Source organism: Archocentrus centrarchus, chromosome 23, assembly GCF_007364275.1.
Source record: "Archocentrus centrarchus isolate MPI-CPG fArcCen1 chromosome 23, fArcCen1, whole genome shotgun sequence".
Classification (NCBI taxonomy): Eukaryota; Metazoa; Chordata; class Actinopteri; order Cichliformes; family Cichlidae; genus Archocentrus; species Archocentrus centrarchus.
Genome location: NC_044368.1, coordinates 13061060 through 13067407, shown reverse-complemented (window position 1 = coordinate 13067407; position 6348 = coordinate 13061060). Strand labels below are relative to the sequence as shown.

Here is a 6348-nt window from a genome sequence, read left to right as displayed (position 1 = left end):
GAACCTTGTCCCCACAAGGGAAAACCCTGTTTTTGGGTCAGGGGTCAGAGTTAGGGCTAAGGTATGAATTGAGTTTAGGTTAGGGTTAGGGTTAGGTATGTGATGGTTAGGGTTAGGAAAAGGGTAAAGGTAAGGTTTAGGCTGTAGAAATGAATGGAAGTCAATGGAAATTCCCCACAAAGATAGCAAAACACACTTGTGTGTGTGTGTGTGTGTGTGTGTGTGTGTGTGTGTGTGTGTGTGTGTGTGTGTGTGTGTGTGTGTGTGTGTGTGTGTGTGTGTGTCCCTCTCTCAGCTTGAGTGTCTTGTGATTTAACAGAGCCATGGAACAAAAACAGGGATACTCAGGATGTAAGGGACAGAAATGAATCTTTGACCTGGTGGAATTCACACGAAATACTGTGAGCCTCCAAATCATGTTTTTCCTAGTAATTTTATTATTTTGTACTTGAAGTTAAAGTGAGTGAATCAAAGCACAAAAGAAAAGAAAAAAAAAAACAAAACAAACAATACTAGTTAGGCCTTTGTTACAGCCTCACTGTTTGGTCTTAATTCATGTCTCACTTCTTAAATCTTACGTCTTTACATTTGTTTATAAAGTCTGTGTAGTGAAAGTCGTACCCTTCAGTAGGAGTTAATGTTGTCCAGGATTTTATTTATTTAAGTTATTTAATTGTATATTCCAAAGTTTTACATTTTAAATATGTTAACACTACAAACCTTACTGAAGTACATGTAGAAGTTTTTTCATATCCATTAAAAGAAACATGAAATGTGTCTTTGTGAACTTATTTGATTTCTCCAGTTGATATTTCAGCTTCCTTCCTTTTCTTCTTATTTCCAGTAGCTCAGATGTTCTGCTCATAGAATACATCATTACATCCCTAAGAACCCAAATAAAAGTATTGCCAGGTGGTTATTTAATAGGAATTTTAATGGAAATTATGTTTAAATTTGACCATCAATTCATCAATTTTTGTCATGTCACAATACACAACAAACAACTCCTCCCAAGCTGTTTGTGTTGCTTCAACATCACCTTCACAACATCTTCTTAAAAGCTTGCGTCTCTCTTTTGGTCCGTGGCTATTCCTGAATAAACCGTCATTTGTGCTGGCATTATTTATGTGGAAATCAAAAGGCAGGAGCCTTCAGTTTACAGCGATTTGGGATTTACAAATCAAACATGTAAATTAAAAATTAGATTCTAGTAATCTGCTTAAGGAAGTTTTTTCAGCATCTTTTTTTGAATCGAACCTAACATCACACACCGTCACACTGTGAATGCAAGTCACATAAGGTAACATTACAGCTCAGCCAATGGGGAGCCCTTAGTGGTTACATCCTGTCATGCTGTCATGAGAATGAAGAGTTTTGTTCCACTATATTCAAAAGAAGGCAGTCATCTCTACAGCAGACAGCTGCAAAACTTGGAATCTAGATTTAGTGCATGTGATTTTGGGGTTAACTCCCTTCCACTACAGAATAACATTTTACCTTTTCATAAACAAGGCTGTTTCCAACTCTAACCTAACATATTGTGTTACAAAGTATACAACAACCTCTACACACTGAAATTCATTTTGAAAAACCAAATGCTGTGCAGTTATTCCTGTCACACATCCAGAGTCTAGAAGCACAAGTCTAGAATCAAACTATCCCAGTCCTGTTACCCATCAAATCCACAGCACTTGACTGAAGTGGACAGACAGACACACACACACACACTAGAGGTGATTTAGTGGCTTTCTGTATGTTTAAATTCCATACAGGAATACAGACACCAGTTTTTTTCATGAACAGTCAAACATTGCTATATTTGGAAATAAGTGTTGACAGGAAACATTTGGGAGGGAATGTTTACTGAGATTTAAGATTCAGGAAGTTATTTGTCTGGGCTGCTGGGTCATGTTACCCTGTATGTGTTGATGGTAATGTAGTGTGACTGTTACTATGAGGATGACAGCGTGTTTGGAAGAGGGCTCTGATGTGCTTTAATTGATTTTGTTCACAGTCTGGGTTTAATGGCTGTTTGTTATTTTAGGAAACTAAAATAACAAACCCAGAAAAGTCACATTTTCTTACCTCAGTCTGCCAGGGGTGCACACTGCTCAGTAAGGGATGGTCTGTCATTCAGATATTTTTCTGTTATTCCTGGTGAAAGTCAGCAGAGCCAAACAGTGCTCCTCAAACCTCTGTGTTAAAATGGTAAAAGTTCAATTTCATGACAGTATGTCTGTGTAAGTTCTCAGTCATCCAGGTCATAGTAGTCTGTGGAGCTTGAAAAAAGGGGGACAGGTATTTAAACCCCAGTGGGCATACAGTAGTTATGACCCTCTATTGTTCATGTACATAATCACATGCGTCAAGGTGTGAAAGGAGGCATGGGTCATTACAATCAGTGGTTTCAGGTGAAGCCAATTTGAAAAGAATAGAATGCCTTTATTGTCATTATACAGGGTGTACAATGAGATTGGAGACTTTGTATCCATTGTATCAAGCGACCTATTGAGGTCACCAGAACAAAGGTGTGAATGGGGGTTGAGACGCCTGGGGAGGGAGCTCAGGACAGCATTGTAAGCAGGGGAAAGTTGGTGTCGTAGTCCACCTCCACTGTTCAATGATGGTTGTTATCAGTGGCCTTAGATGGCTTCTTTTACTCCTCTTTCAAACCATCTGACAATAAAATTAGAAAAAGACTGAACAAGTATAGTTTGTTTGGAAGAGTTGCAAGCAGAAAGCCTCTTCTCTCTTAAAAGGAACATGGCAACATGGCTTTGATTTGCAAAACAACATCTGAACAAACTGCAAGACGTCTGGAAAAATGTCCTTTGAACAGAGAGATCAGTGGAGATGTTGGTCCATAATGCACAGCACCAAGTTCGGAGAAAACCAAACACAGCATATCAAGACAATTACCTCACGCCAACTGTCAGGCATTTGGGTTTGTTTTGCAGCCATATGACCTGGGCATCTTGCTGTCATTGAGTTGTCCACAAACTCTTCCGTATACCCAAGTATTTTATAATGAAATGCGTAACCATCTGTCTGACAGCTACAGCTTGGCTAAAATTGGATCGTGCAACAGGACAACAATCCTGCAGCAAAAGAATGGCTGAAAAAGAAAAGCATCAAGGTGCTGCAGTGGTCAAAAGTCCAGGCCTCAACCCCACTGAAATGCTGTGACCAAACCTTAAGAGGTTTGGTCACAGCATTTCTTAAGAGAAACCTTAAGAAATGCTGTGACCTTAAGAAATGCTGTGACCAAACCTTAAGAGGTTTGGTCACAGCATTTCAGTTGGAAAGATAAAAGATAGTGTCAGAGCCTCACATTTCAGACTCTGTCACTATCTTTTATCTCACTATGTCTGAACAGGGTGTTAACCTTTGGTTTGGACATTCTTCTTGACTTCAAGAAAACTTCTTCACACTCAGTTTTGCAACTCAGCATTTATTTCAACCTTAATCTGATTGTGGAACAGTATTTTTTGCTGCTTGAATTGCAGATTTGGTGATAGATTAGTTTTTGCTTTTATTACCAAGCTCTATATTAAGTGTTTCATACATGTGCAAACAAACCTTTGAGTAATGGTTTGTTCATTCATGGTAATATAGCTAAATCTATCAGGTGACACATCTTTGATATTCTTTGACATAAAACAAGTCAAATGTCAGAATGCTTAAGATAATGCATTTTATTATTTAAGATATTCACAATATTTTCTTCTTTGTTTTGCCCATTCTGGGATTCTTATCCTGCAGTGCATTTGCAGTTTGGGTAAGCTCAAAGTTTTTGCCAAGCTCCTCTGCTCACAAGAATCAGTATTCTCAGCAGATTCTGACTTTTGTGGCTCGGAGTGCTTAACTGAAGTGTACTTTATCTCTTCACTTTGCAGAAGTAAATCAGCCCTGCTGCTGAGCAGGAGCAGGACTGGGCCCTGTTTTGAAGTGGGTTCAGGCGTGCAGGGAGTCTGACTCTTTTTTTTGTGACTGCCCTCATTGTTATTGCAGTCTTGTTTGAGCACTGTATGAAAGTTCAGACAAAATAAGTTACTAAGTTTGACTGTGAGACAAGAAATCCTGCAAGTGACTTAGTTCAGATTATATTTTGTCTGTGTGTTAAGCTCCTCCGTAAACCTGGACACAAGTGCAGAGCATGGTGGCAAGGATTAACAAGTCTTTATTAATAACACAGTCTTTGCTGTAGGTAGTGAGGCTGGATTCCCACACACTCCTTTCTCTGTTTTCCCCACTCGTCTGTGAGAGAATTTCCAATCCAGTTGCTCCGGGGCTGCTGCTGGCAAGCTGGAGAGAGGAAGAAAAATGTCAGTTGAGGTGGCGATAACAAATAGAGCATACAAGGGTTTTTGTTTTGTGGGTGTTGGTTTGGTTTGTTTTGTTTTTTTTGTTTTTTACAAGGAGCCAAGCTTTGAATACAGCTAACAATGAGACAATCTGGCATTTGCTCGAAAGAAGCTTCCATCTTTTAAAGCCCAGGTCTTCATCAGTGTAACAGCCAGCAGGTGAGTAATCTGGAGCAAGGACAACAGGTGCTTAACTATGGGGCAAGCACACACATACACACCAGCACAGAGGCAGGGGCCTGACACTGTGTTAGGATGACAGTTAAGCTACTTATTTAGCAGTTAACAATTTATTTCATTCTGGGCAAACATATCAATCAACCTCCTGGCTACAGGACACTCATTTTTGCAACAGTCGATGATGCTACGATGAATGCTTCCAAATAAGATTATAATTTAAAAAAAAAACAAATTAAACAAATGGTTTTATTTCAGAAAAACAGTTTGATGGTCTACTACAATCTACATTACACAGGGTGTTATCTATGCAGTTTCAGATTAAAACAAAATTAACACCCCAACTCACATCTTCCATTGGTCCTGCTGTAGATGGTAGAGATCTGAGGCTAGAGAATGGGGAGCACTCGGCCTGCTGCTCGGCAGCTGCTTCAAGAGGCAGTGAAAAGTGGATTAAAACCTCTTTGTGAAGCTCCTTGCCATGCTGAAGCCGAAGAGGGAAAAAGAGGACTGCGAATGGCAGCTTGCAAAACATGTTCAAATACAAGCAGATATTTCTCCAAATAATAAACAGTGATATTAATGATTCCAGAAATATAATACTATAACTATGGAGTGCAAAATTATATATGTATAAATGTTAGTATGTACAGTTGCCTGCATGTTTTTGGGTCGTCAGTTGGCCAGTGCCAATTTCTGGCAGGATGCATCCATGTACAACAGGTTTGGACGTATGTGATATCAGGAGGCCATGGACAGCTCCTGCATGAGTCTGGGACATATCACAGACCAGAAAATAATTTAGATTTGAATATTTAAAACATCAGCTGATCCAGCTGTATCCAATTTTCTCATTTAAATCAAGAAACTAAAAATAGTAAAACAGAAAATACGCTGAAGAATACTTATATTTAGCATGAAATATAAGTTACTGGTACAATTGTGGATTTCTGGCAAAACATTACATTTTTAAACTGAGATTCAAAGAACAAAAAGTATAAAACCACATATAGAAAAAGAAAAAAAAAGCACAGACTAAAAGCTATGTTAATGGGATATGTTTCCAGTGTCTGGCTGAAACACCAAAGACGGTAATCTTGTGCCAGCCTTTTTGTTTAGTGTTACTCCACTTTCATCTCGATTCTGAAATTTGTCTACAATTTTTGGCTATCTTAGTCCATTCTTTTTGGCTGAATAAATTATTTAATGATTGAATATTGTAGTATCTGCTGTGTCAGCTACTAGAAGATCATAGCGATTATATGCTGATGAAACTGGAAGACAGCATTTTATATAATTCCTAGGGTTTCAAATACTATGTTTTGCCACAGCAAATTGTATCTCTGAGATACACATAAGGTGTCCTTTTGTGGGAGTTGTGACTCACCAGTTGTGTTATTAATGAGACAGATCTCACTCTCAGCTCCACACAAGCTGCATAGTGTTACCCTCCCCTTAAAGACCAGGGGATGTTTTTCTGAGACTTCTAAAACACTATTTATAGGCTTCAGGTACAAGTTGATAAGCTGTCAAGATAGCACTTTTTAGCTTTTTATAAACTAGACTGTCCTCAACAGACAGGACAGAAAAAGCTTCCTGGCCCTTATCTGTCAACTTACAGAACAACATTATTGCCCACACGTCATGAAGACAGTACAACATGGTTGCTATGCATTCAAATGCAGTGAAAAATGCCTCACTACCTGTCTCACAAAAGACTGGAACTAGGTGAACCAACTGTTGTGGGACCAGAGCTCAGCTGGACCACAGCTCCAGCTGATGCAATTTGATGGCTCTCTCTCAGCCC

At 39.0% G+C, this 6348-nt stretch overlaps 1 long non-coding RNA gene across 1 annotated transcript in view; it reads right to left on the bottom strand.

Annotated features, from left to right (window-relative positions):
• Nucleotides 1-3680: 3680 nt before the first annotated feature.
• LOC115773580 (uncharacterized) overlaps nt 3681-6348 on the bottom strand; it is a 3323-nt gene continuing 655 nt past the window's right edge. Inside the window, exons 1-4 of the long non-coding RNA XR_004019106.1 lie at nt 5929-6348; nt 5193-5313; nt 4891-5025; nt 3681-4305 (exon numbers count right to left, since the gene is read on the bottom strand). The exon at nt 5929-6348 is cut by the window's right edge and continues 655 nt beyond it. This is a non-coding gene — a long non-coding RNA (uncharacterized LOC115773580). The remainder of the gene's footprint in view (nt 4306-4890; nt 5026-5192; nt 5314-5928) is intronic.